Source organism: Protopterus annectens, chromosome 2.part2, assembly GCF_019279795.1.
Source record: "Protopterus annectens isolate FY-2018-M chromosome 2.part2, PAN1.0, whole genome shotgun sequence".
Classification (NCBI taxonomy): Eukaryota; Metazoa; Chordata; order Ceratodontiformes; family Protopteridae; genus Protopterus; species Protopterus annectens.
Window position 1 is genome coordinate 493,210,390 of NC_056730.1, and position 13,149 is coordinate 493,223,538.

The 13,149-nt window shown below is 40.9% G+C and overlaps 1 protein-coding gene across 2 annotated transcripts in view; it reads left to right on the forward strand.

Moving 5' to 3' along the window:
- EXOC6B (exocyst complex component 6B) overlaps positions 1-13,149 on the forward strand; it is a 5,967,963-nt gene that overhangs the window by 5,591,603 nt on the left and 363,211 nt on the right. The gene's annotated exons all lie outside the window — the stretch shown is intronic.

Sequence of the window (13,149 nt, forward strand, 5' to 3'; positions counted from 1 at the left end):
CAGTCTGTGCTGGATGAAATCCTAGGGAACAAGTGGTTGTATACTTAATCTTCAGCTGTACATTGTAAAGCTTATTTGTGTGTGGCAGATGTTGGTTGTTACCTGATGCAGTAGTGCATATTTACCATACACTGTTAAGGCCATTTGCATCAGTCTTTTATACTGCATGGTGGTCAGCAGTGTGGCTTTTGATACCATATTACCTCGCCGTCACATATTAAATTAGTGCCAGTGGATTGGATTTAAAGTTTGTACTGCAGCATATTAAATGATGGTAGCTCGTGAAGTTATGTACCTATTTGTCTGGTCTATCACTGTTTATTTATTTATTTTACATTTGTTGACCGGGTTAGTCTGACTGATCCTAGTGGCTCATTTTCTGCAGAGACCCGGGCAGAAAAGCTCTACAATAAAATACAGTTTAATGGTAAATCAGAAATAGGAATAAGTAAAAAACTAGCCAGCTACATACAAAATGAGTAAAGATTTTATAGTGTTAGTTGATAATGAGGATATATACATAGGTAGTACAATATTTGTGCATGCAAAATTTGTAAGACATTTAAGCTAATAAGGTTTCAATGAGAGAGAGAGTATAGGGACAGAAGTGAAGAGTATGAGAGAGAAGGTAAAAGGAGGTAGAAAGGCTAATACTAGAATGTAGGTTGTTAGAGAAAGGGGTAGTAAGGCTATGCAAGAAAGGGAAGGTGAGAAGTTATACAGGAGGAAAGTATAGGAGAGAGGGGAAGGAGCTAAAAAAGGACTATGATGCATGGAAATTAGCTTGGAGATGTTGATTGCAGTGGCAAGACCAGCTAGTTTTCAGATATTCTCTGTTTTGAATTGATAAGAGTGTTTAAGGGATCTAATTTCTAAAGGAAGTTTGTTCCAGGATATGGTAGGGTTGTAACTGTAGAGGGTGCAACCAGTTTTGGTCTTGGGTTTATATATTTGTAACAGATCTTGGTCAGAGCTAAGCAGAGGTCTAGTGGGGGAATATTTACAGATAATAGGGGTAAGGTTAGGGCAGAAAGAGTGCTGGTAAAGGATTGACTGAATAATCTGTAGTTGAAATAGGAGGAAGCTGATAGGGTAATTCCAGCCAGTCTAGTTGTTTAAGAGAAAGACAGTGATGAGACTGGTAAGTAAGGTTTGCAGCAACTCTAACCACTTTATTGTAGGTAGATTCAAGTTTAGTTAGGAGCGAGGAGTTCAGATTGGTAAAGATTTGACAGCTATACAATAGACTAGGAAGGAGGTATGCATTTTGGTATAGGAGTCCCAGTTTTTGGTGGGTATTTTTAATACAATTAGGCATATGTAAATCAAACTTAAGTTGGTCATCGATTTTGACACCTAGTAGTTTTGTACTTGGATCAGCCGTGATAGTGATGTTATTGCTGGAGAGTATAGTAAAAGTAGATTTAAGATTTGAGAGATTTTTGGGGAGAAAGAGTAAGAGCTTAGTTTTCTTAGGGTTGAAGATTAGTTTGTTGTTACAGAACCAGGATTCAACGAAGGAAAAGGATGCTTGGGTTTGAGAGTAGAGGTCAGAGGGAGTGTCAGAGATGGTGATGACTGTAGAATCATCAGCATATTGAATAAGTGATGACTGTGGACAGGAGGTATGTAGTAAGTTAGTGAAAATATTAAAGAGTAGTGGACCAAGGATAGATCCTTGGGGGACTCCCATCATTACTGGGAGGGGAGGGGATAAAGCAGAGATCCATTTGACAGATTGAGGGCAGTCAGAAAGATAGCTGGAAAACCAGAAAATAGTGGAAGATGAGAAATTAAAGTTATCCTGCCTATGAACCTATGACTCCAGTTTGGCCAGAAAAAGAGGGTGGGAGATCATGTCAAAGGCCTTGAAGAGGTCCAGGAATAGACAGGAGACTATCTGGAAGGTGTTTTTTTTTTAATTCATTGTAGGTTTATTCTGCGGCACAGGGGATTGACACATCAATGTAAAACTGTTTGCTGACTGTGTGGGAGTTGTTGCTACTGCACTTACAGAACATGACAGCCATGAACATCTTCAGAGTGTACATTGCTGTAAGCAGGCATACTTCTACTGTGTTGACTATATGGAATTGAGGTGTTCAAGAAACTAGTATGCTTATACATAAGCATAATGTAGCTTCAGTGTGGACAAACTCACTCCTCTAGCTGCATGGGCTTGTATCTGGTACACACAGGTTATACACAGCCATTATCTGCTCTCTGTCCAGTTAGTGGATGTTGAGAATATCCCGGTCAGCATGCTGGTCAAGTAGGAGCTTTTGGTAATGATTGCCAAGGTACCGCTTTACTGAAGGCCAACTTAGCAATTTGGTTTGAGCTCCTCTTACATCAGTGCATTCTCCTTCAGGGCATTATCTGCTTTAAAAGAAGCATGCTGTTTTTTTCCATCATTGTTTATCAATGGTATGCTAGATAAAAATGGAATTTCACACCAGCGTATTATTCAAACGTGTATGTATTTATGAGGGTCATGACTTTATGGAAGAGCATGTAGTCTGCAGCTTCTTGCTGCATGCTGACACATTTCTTCATCTGCATACTATGCTTGTGGCTGTTCTTTTGGAATAGCCTCAGTACAGTAATGTCAACAAATTTTGTGTTGCATCTACTCTGAAGCACACATTGTTTTACATTTTTCCCTGTGTTTCCATATGATTGGGTCTGTCAGTCACTGAGTCTGTTTTTGAACATGTTTATGAATATATGTTGCAGTCTTAAAATCTTTTTTGGCCAGGTGATAGCAGCTTAACGTCTGTCATACAGGTAATCTGAACTGACAAGTAAAACATTTAGTATCTCATGTTGTTTCTTCCACCCATTCCTCAATGGATGGGTTATTGGCTTTTGTAGGACCCAACTTTGACTGATCTCAGACTTTGAATCCAAAGCTCAGGCTCCTTCCCTTACCCATACTCCCTTGCAGGTAGTAAGTTCCCTCAGATCTTGTTAGGCACTCATTTGCATGGGACGCAATCTCCATTGCTGAGGCTGGGTTTTCAGCTAAGAGATAAATATTTATCTTATTGCTAATATTTTTAGATATTTGTGAGGTTTATCATCTTTCTGTAGTTTTTCTCTCTTCTTCCTGTTGCTGTTTTCCCTCCCTTTTACTCAAAAAAGAAAAAAAAAATCTTAGAACTTGAACCTGGGTCAAGATCCTACACATTCTGTCCCCTATCCCATTGAGACAGCCAGCCCATCAAAGTCTTGCGATTGTCTGCATTGAAGATTTGCCTTCAGCTACCGAGTCCTCCCCAGAACTCCCCACTTGGGAGGTTCAGCAAAAGCACTCTTGCAAAAGGAGATCCATTGTAACCCCTCAGGAGGCTGAATATACTGACTTCAGTGAGGGGAGGTATCCCTCAGATCGTCAGCATTTCTCGAGGCTTTTGGGTCTAACTTGTACCTCTTGAGAAGTCCCTCCCACTGACGATATGGTAGACTTGATCTCTATATGGGCATAGAAAGAAATGGGTATAGCCAAACCTATCCCATGCAAGCCAGATAAGTTTCTGGTGTCCACCAAGTATCACCCCTTTTGGAGCAAGGGTCCCACTGTGTATATTCCATGGTGGTGGCTGAGGCCACCAAGAAAGGTCCATTGTCCATCCCTCTTATAGGAAATCCAGGGTGTTGGACAGATTTAGGAAGCGAGTTTATGCTTCATAGACCTTTGCTGTTAGGGCACTAAACTAGTGGCATGTCATTTGCTTCCAGAGCGATTTGACCAAGGTGCTCTCCAAATCCTTCTCAGGGTCCCTTACTGTAGAGGAAGAGAAGTCTATTGACATGCATTTGTCTACTCTTTATTCCCTTTTGAATGTGTTTAAGCACCTCATTGCCAATGGGCAGTGTGAGAGATGCAGTCACTGGCATAACTGTTAGATGGTATGACTGGATGTGCCTGGAGAACTTTGCAGAGCACATTAAAATACCTTTAATCAGTGCCCCCATGATGGACCAGAAGGTAAAAGAAATGCTATCCAGACGTGAGCAAGATGGAAAAATCTTGTCTGCTATATGGATTTGTATTTCTAAAACCCAAAGGACCTTCTTTAGAAACCAGAAGGCAGGTAAGAAGCTGTGCTTCAGCAAATGCCAAGGTTTTGCTGTTGATACTTCTGGTGATAGACCATCCCTCCGAAGCAGATGGGGAAAGTAGTGGGCATTGCCCTCATGCCAGAGGTAGTCCGCAAAATCAAGGTTTTGGAGCCTTTTTTTCCAATAGGTCTGTTCAGATCTTCTGAACAGTTGCCTGGTTGCCACTCTCTGGATGCAGTCAAGTAGCACTTATCCCTGCACCCCATAACCTGGACATCCAGCACAGAAGTTATTGGGTGCAGAGGATTATAACCAGAGGTTACTCAGTCCATTTTCTTTTTTACCCCCCTCGCTCAAGAAAACTACCCGATGTTTCATCCTCTGAACAGAAGACAGTAGCACTAGAAATGCTAGACAAAACAGTCATCCATGAGGTCCCTTTGAGAACAAATCTATCCTTTCTTTCCAAGGCAGCATCAGAATCATTAGTTAATCAGTCTTGTACTCTTCCTGTTTTCTTCCCAAGATTTGTCATTAAAGGAGAATACATGCTACATCTTCTGGATGTGCACCACCAGCTTCATTTTTATCTATGTCGCACTAAGAGCATCAGAAAGACCGACCAGTTCTTTATCTCCTTTTCATTAGCCAAATTGGGTAAAGGATTGTCTAAAATAACACTTTCTTGATAGTTATTTGAATGTATTTCACATGTCTATAATAAGAAAGGATTGTTCTCGCCTAAGCCTCCTAAGGCCCATTCAACTAAATCAATTGTTAACTCCACTGCCTTTTTCTCTAAAGTAGCTGTTGATGACATTTTCACTCCATCTACATGGTCTTAAGTCCATACATACATATTTCACTACAAACTGGATTTACAGTCCAGGTCTAGAGCTTCTTTTGGTATGGCTGTCTTCTGGAATATCCTTTCATGAGATTGGTAGCTGGGGACTCTTTCTCATCCATTGAGTAATGGACAGAAGAGATTATATCAGATAAGAAAGTTATGTACTTACCATAACGATAGATCTGTGTTGTCCGCTTCCATCCTTCCTCAACTTCCCTCCCACCCTCAGCCATCCAGTTCCTTTTTTCCCTGTTTTTGGAGTGACAGCAATGATAGTCCCTGTGGCTTGATCATGAACTGTTCAAGCTCTAGGTCAGGATGCAGAATTTTTTTCTGTCAGGTGTATGTTTATATCCAGGGAGGTTATAACTTTTTTTTTATTGTAGTGTATGAGCAAACTCGATCTGAGATGACTTACTACTTAATAGGGAATTATGAGTAAGGGAAAGAGCCTTAGCTTTGTATCCAAAGTCTGAGAATGACCGAAGTTGGATTCGATAATTCATCTGCTGAAGAAAGATGGAAGCAAGCAACACAGATATATTGTTATGGTAAGTACATAATTTTCATTTTAGTCGTGTTCTGCTTTGCTATTTCATTCTTCCTTAAGAATGAAAAAAATGGAACTGCATGTATATATGCAAAATATTTCTTAAGCAGATGTAGCTATCCCACGATTCTTACCCCCCATATTGACAGTGGTAACAGGAATTATTTGTGACTAATGCATGTATTTCATTTGGTGATGGATATGATACAGTAAGTACTGGAAGTATGCTATAGTTTCAGAACAGACACACAAAGATTATTTTTCTGTAAGATTTTTTAATGCAACAGTTGAGCTATGGGCTTCTTTTTGACTTGGCATCATAAAGAAATAATTTCCCAGTAAGAATAATCAGTTGGTTAGTCAGGCTTCTTTGTTTTTCTTTGCCATTTTCTAAATGTTGTTAATTGTAAGATTAAGGTAACTAGGTTACTAAAAACATGACTGGCATTAACTTCTGTTCTTAGCATCAGGGCTGAATTACACAGAAAGATTGTTTAATTGGCAAGAATATGATATTTTAGCCGTGAATTAGAAACTGTTTAAATATATTTGTCAAGTTATTTACTACCTCCCTCAAAATAAGTGGATGTTTTTTTATAATTTGGAATTTACCCCATGGCTGTTGAACATCAAGTGTCTCCAGTTGGATGCAAAGTTGTATTTTGAGCCATCTGGTGGACTGTCATTCAGATACTATGAGGGTATATGTGCCCCTGTTCACACCTGGTTCCCAAACCACTCCCATGGCAGTGCACACCCTCATTCCCTCCCCTAGGTAAGTCTGGCTTAACCCCCCCCCCCCCGATTGAGGTCTTATAATGATATGAGCTATGCAGGTGTTTTTCTGCATGCCTCTATCCCTACCTTGGTTGTGATTTTCATCACAGAGAGTACCATACCCCTCTATCTACATGTGCATACTCCCCTTGCAGGCATAGACAAGGGCTGCCATCTTAGGCTTGGGGAGCCACAATCCACATCATTCCTGAAACTTACACCTGCTTTCATGCTGAGGGACTCTGTCCACAGCAAAGGAGCAGCAAGAAAGGCAGTTGGAGAAGCACCATACCTTTTCCATAAAATGGGTGAGCTTTAGCCGTCTATTTCCCATCTTGCCCTCTCTGGCTGTCCCAGCAGCCAAGACACTAATCAAGCTCAGACCATCTGGACTGCATTTAGACTGTTTCCTTCTGCAACTCAGAATTGCAGACAGAATTAGAAAGCACTTTGACTATATGGTGATAGTTGAGGGCTTGGACACTGCAAGCCTGAATTTAGAACAGTGCAGAGTTTACATTCAGACAATTTTTGTTGCCGAGTATTTGAAAGCTGCTTTTGAGGACTTTCTTTTATCATTTAATCTAACCACAGGTTTAATAAAATATACATTTTAGCACTGCCTTATTTTTCTAGCAGTCTGCATTCATGACGTGTTAGAAACTTGAAGTCCTAGGATTGTGATGTAGGTGTAGGTGTAGCTGAACTAATACTTGCTTTATATTCACTACAATTCGTTCACTGTGGCCTTGTATCACAGCCATTTTAAAAATGTAGTTGCCTTTTTGCTTGGCATGAAGTCAGTCTTTTACTAAAAAAAGGCACATATCCCTTGAGCCAGTGCAGAATTTCTTAAATTAATTCACAATATTTAAAAAAAAATATTTTAAAACGTGTTTTTCATTTGGGTTTCAAGTGTAAAGTAGTAGTATTTAATTTGGTGCTATTTGTTTATTAAATAATTTAACATGAGAAAAGTTGGTTCAGTTTGAGTATGATGTACTGCTATTGAATGTTGCAACATTATGGATAAAATGCAAGTATAGAAAAAGGTTAAAATTACATGGTGATGTGGAAGCAGGTTCATCAGGTCTTAGTCCTATAGAAGTTCAGCTTCACCATACAATAGACTGCAACATTTGCTGGTACCACTAAGTGATCTTATTCATTCAGACTGTCTGATCTGAAATATGGGTCCTCAAGCCCCAGCTCGAACTGGATTAAATTGATTTAGTGCTCCAGCCTCACGCCCTTCCTTAACTTTTTCCCTCATAATGCCCTGCTCATCCGTGACTAGATCAGATCGTATTTGCCACCTCTTGGAGAAGCAAAGCAGATCTGGCAGATAAGTGTTCAACCTCTTATTTGTGATAGTTAGGTCATGGTGTTAGACATATTCTCTGTCCTAAGACTGTCATTAGTTGTTAGCTGGTGTTTTGGCTGGGCTCTGGTTTCTTCTCATTCTATTTGGGAGAAAAAGTTTGAAGTTTTTTCTTGCCCTTCTCTTTTAGCCTTTTACCATCTGGTACCCACCTTGTATCTCATAGTGTGTTGAGTTTTAGGCTTACACTGTAGTTTTTAGGATATAGATAGTTATTGTTATTCAGTTCTGGTTATTAGTAGTGTGCACTTTAGAGAATTAGATTATATATAGATAGATGTTATTATTCTCTTGTTATTGAATCCCTGATTAGTCTTAGAACCCTTTTTGTGTGTGTCAGTGTGCATTAGAGTAATCATGAATCATAGAAATATCTTCAAAAATTTAGCAAAATCAGGACATAAGATGGGGTGATTCATTTAAATGTTTCTTTTGACATTTGTTCTGTCTTTGTGCCCACAGGACAGAACAAGCATTCCTCAGAATCTTCTTCCACAACATCTGGAGCCCTCCAAAACAAAGAAATCATCGGACAAATCTATTAAACCAAAGTATGTGAAGTCGAGAAAATGCCCACCAGAGTCTTCGGATCCATTCTTGACTCCGAAGACACTGAGGCTTGAGGAGCATGCAGCCTGTACTCCTATGTGCAGTCCTTCACTGTATCCAGAGCCTTTAACGTTCATTACCATTCATGATTCTGCAAGGAAATTAGACAAATCTCTGTCTGGACCTTCCTCACCTTCCACTAAAAGCTCTTTTAGGATGTACAAGAGCACCACTGAAGTCAGTTTGGATTGCCCACTGCAGATGTTCCTCAAAACTCAAATTGAGATGGTGGTTATTGCAACTCTATCAGCTCTGAAGCTGATTGGATCAGTACATCTCACCTTAATGCAGGCTTCCTCACTGGTCCATCCCCTCTGCTTCGGTTTCCCTGGATCTTGTGGTCTGAGAGTGCCTGATTCAGTTTTCATTGGATCACATTGGTTTGGATTTGATGCTACCATCTAACTTTAGTCTGATCTGATGGAGTCTTAGGGCCAAGGACAGGATGTACAACTCTTCTTACTGTTTTGGAGTCCTCAGCCTTTGAAAACTCAGCCTCAATCCCTTCCTCTGCACCTTCATCACAGTCACATTTGAGGATTCATACCTGGATACTGGACTTTTCTCCATTTAGGGATTTGGACTTGACCAGGGGGATGTTTCTTTGGATCTCAGTGAGGTGAGGGGTATTCCAAGCGCTGCGGAGAATCATTTCTCCTAATAAGGTGGATTCATAAGGTACCCCTGCTACAGATCCATCCTGTAACTTCCACACATTGAGTTTCTTCTCTCATCAGGTATCTTCCAGGTAGTATCGTCCCACAGACCCTAAACTAGGTGCAATTCCCAGAGACAGCCCTCGGAGTCTAGTGCATCATACCCTGAACCACCTAGAACGAGGGCTTATGAGTCTGTCATGCCAGATACTGATTCAAATGATAGAGACGGCTACATTCAGTCCCCTCCAGAAGATGTTTCCTTTGAGATCATGAGACAGAGGGGATCCTGTCCAACTGAACCTCCCCTCTCAGGAAGGAGCAGTGTCGATTGAAGCTTACAGGCAATCTCTTATACATCCCAGGTGGCCCCACCAACTGATAAGATTGGTTGATTTAAAAGCAATAAATTGTGGCAATAGCCTGACACATGTAAGTCTGTCCCCAGGAAGCTGGGCAAAATGCTTCAACCCCCTCCACCCAAAAAAAACAAGTTTATTATTATTGGGGAAGCCAACTGTTATGCAAATACTCATCTTCTATCTGTTTGGCAACAGAAAGTCCTGGCCTATGGATAGAATAGAGAAGTAGGTATATGCTTTAGGTTCTTTGATGGTTTGAAGCCATGAATTATACCTGTCATTTGAGAAGATTCCAGAAGGATCTTGCATAGAAAGTGTTATTCACTCTGAAGAATCCACTTACTCCAGAGTTGCAGAAACAACTCTAATCTACTCTGTCTACAGTGTCAAATATTACCATTCTGACCATGCGCCTACTTCATAATGAGGCAGATGAATCAGCAAGAGCAGCCAGAGCTGGCATAGGCATGAGGCATCAAGCTTGGCTGCACTTATTCAACTTTGTGAATAATTTTAAGCCATCATTCACTAATGATCCATTTGAAGGTTCCACATTATATGGTCATACAATGAAAGACACTGTCACAGAAGTGTGAGCAGCATGGCAAGCCTCTGTCAGCTGTAGGAGATGTGGGAATGGGTATTACAAGGACAGGAATGGTCAAACTTAGAAGCTTGTCTTCACATAAATGTCCTTGAGATAAGATCGGTCCTCCTAGTATTGTAGGAACGACAGGACTGGCTTCCTCTAGGGTTAATCAATATCCACACACTGACAACATGACAGTAATCTCGTACATAAACAAGCAGCAGGAAAGCAGATGTTACCCACTCTGTCATGAAGACATGAAGGTGTGGTAATGGGCAATAGCCTCTCACAATTTTGTGATTGCAACACACATTCCTGGAAAGTTCAAAGATCTTGCAGACAGTTTAAGCAGGAATCTCCTACTTCCTATTGAGTGGTCCCTGAATACAGTGATGGCAAATGAAATCTTTCATTGCTGGAGAGACCCATGCTAGACTCTGTTTGTGACCACACAGAACATGATGTGCAGTCGACACTTCAACAATTCTCCCAATCCAGTGACAGAACCCAGGGCTACTTTGTCCAATCATTGGCCTCTTGGGCTACTTTACGCCTATCCATCCACTCCATTTATCTACAAGTACATACAGAAAGCTGTTTCAGTGCAAGGCAATGGTAATCCTGTTGCGATATAGTAATGGCAGAAGGACTGCATACTGAAAGGCATAATGATCTGGCAAGATTGTTGCACTGGGAAGTGTGCAAACATTATGGTATTGAAGTGGCCGAAAAACAATGGAAACATGAGCCACAAAGCATCATAGAAAATGCAGAAGTCTACATCACTTGGGATCATCCATTACCAACAGTTCAAAAGATAGATACCAAAAAAACAGATATAGTGGTCCAAGAAAAGAAGACAAGAGTAGCATTGATCATTAAAATTGCCATACCCAGTGACTACAGTATTTTGCGTACAGAGAGAGACAAAGTCATAAAATATCAGGATCTGGAGGCAGAAACAAGAGCAATGTGGAAGAAAGATACCCAGACAGTCCCAATAGTAGTAGGAGCAATGGGTCTTATAAAAAGAATTTACAGTCGTATTTACATATGTTACCAGTACATATAATTCCATATGAACTGCAGAAGGAGTCATTACTTGGCACATTGCAGGTGCTGCGAAGAGCACTACTGGCTGACATCAAAGACTGAAACAATACTAATTTCATGAACTTTAATCATACTTTCCCGTCATGATATCAGAAATCCAAAAGACTTGGACAAATTAAAAATTCAAGGCACTGGCAATCCTCATTGCCCCCTTCTCGCCTAGACAAATTTGTTTTCCCCTCCTAAATCCTTACCTGAAGGAGCCTCCCTGGCTCTTTGACCCGAGAAAAGATCTTATTTCTCACCCATCTGGGAGGTCTCCCCCAGATTTGTCCAGTCTGATATTAACTGCCTGATTTCTCCACTTCCATTGATGGCATGAGATCATTCCCTTTCCCCTAATGTTTGCATATTCTTTCAGTTTCTCAGAAATTGGCTACATGGAAAGTGTACCATAGTAATTGGATAAGACTCCCCATATGGGTGGAATCTCATAATATAGACTCATTTTCAGCATCAATGCATTTTGCATTTCTTGTCATTATTCTTTTCCGATTGGTCCAGCTTCTCTACTATCAAAGTTCACCTGGCAGCCATTTCATCCTTTCAGATCAGGTTTCAAGACTCTTCCCTAGCTTCTCACAAGTTAAAGCTTTCCTTAAAGAGACCTTCCATTTGAGGCCTCCTGTTAAAGACTAGGCTCTTCCTTGAGATCTTAATATTCTTTTAGAAGCCTTGTTTAGACCTCTGTTTGGACCTGCTTTGACTACAGATCTAAAATTCTTATCATGGAAAACTGCACTATTAGAGGCGGTCACTTCATCGAGGAGGTTTTCTGAAGTCCATACCTCATTCTCCATTTCTCCATACATTATTTTCTACAAGGGATGAGTTACCCTGAGAACCAAACCATCCTTTCTCACAAATATGGTTACTGAGATCAATCTCTCACAACGCTTACATCTCTCAGTCTTTTTCCCAAACTGTCAGAACAAAGGTGAGTACGTCCTGCATACCTTATATGTATGCATAGACAAATGGATTCCTACCTTCACGTAATAACACCTTTAAGGAGAGATGAGCAGCTATTTGTGTTCTTTGTGAATAACAAATAGGGCAAAAGGGTCACTAAGACATCTCTATACAGAAGGTTGCCAAACTGTATCTCCTTTATTTACACTTCTTGAGGTAAATCCTTACCCACCAAACTGAAGGCTAGCTCAGCTAGAGCTGTTTCTACCACAGCAGCCTTTTTCAGGATGTTGTCCTTGTATGAAATTTGTCAGGCAGGTACTTGCTCCTTAACCCATGAATTCATCAAAGACATTGGGAACCTCCAGACACTGGATCCTACCCAATTCGGCTTCGTTAAGGGCAGATCTTGCCTCTTGAACCTGGTTGACTTTTTTAAAACAGTTACCAAAGCCATAGATGAAGGGAAGTTAGTCCACATAGCCTACCTGGACCTCGCAAAGGCCTTTGACACAATACCCCACTCTGGCATCATAAATAAGCTCACCAGCTTAAATATCAACCCCTATGTCACAAGATGGGTTGCAAACTGGCTCAGGGATAGAACCCACATGGTCAGAATAGCAGGTGCCATGTCAGACTCTAAACCAGTTACAAGTGGTGTCCCACAAGGCTCAGTCCTGGGACCTCTCTTGTTCGGTATATATTTCTCTGAGGTACAGGCTAACATGGGTGGACTATGGCTGACCAAGTTTGCAGATGACTGCAAACTGGGTGCTATAATCGACTCTCCGACTGACACAAGCATCCTCCAAAAGGGTCTCACAGAGACGGATAACTGGTGCCAGAGCCATGGCCTAAAGCTAAATGCCAAAAAGTGCATAGTCATCCCCTTTGGAAAAAACAAAGTGCCCACAAATTACCACATAGGTGGTAATCCATTAAGTACAGAAGAAGTAATTAGGGACTTGGGGACCCAAGTAGATAGCAATCTCTCCTTTGACAATCATGTTGCCAAAGTGGTTAGAAAGACCTTCTATATAGCCCACCTTATCATGAAAGGGTTCACATCTAGATCAAGAGAGGTCATTGTTCCCCTCTACTCATCACTTATCAGGCCTATAATTGAGTACAATGCCCCGTTTGGGATGTACCTTACCCGACACCTTCAGCAACTGGAAAGACCCCAAAAGTATCTCACTAAGAGGATCAAGGGGCTCAAACAGATGCCCTATGCAGTTAGGCTAAAGAAACTCCAGCTCTACTCAGTTGCGTACCGCCTACT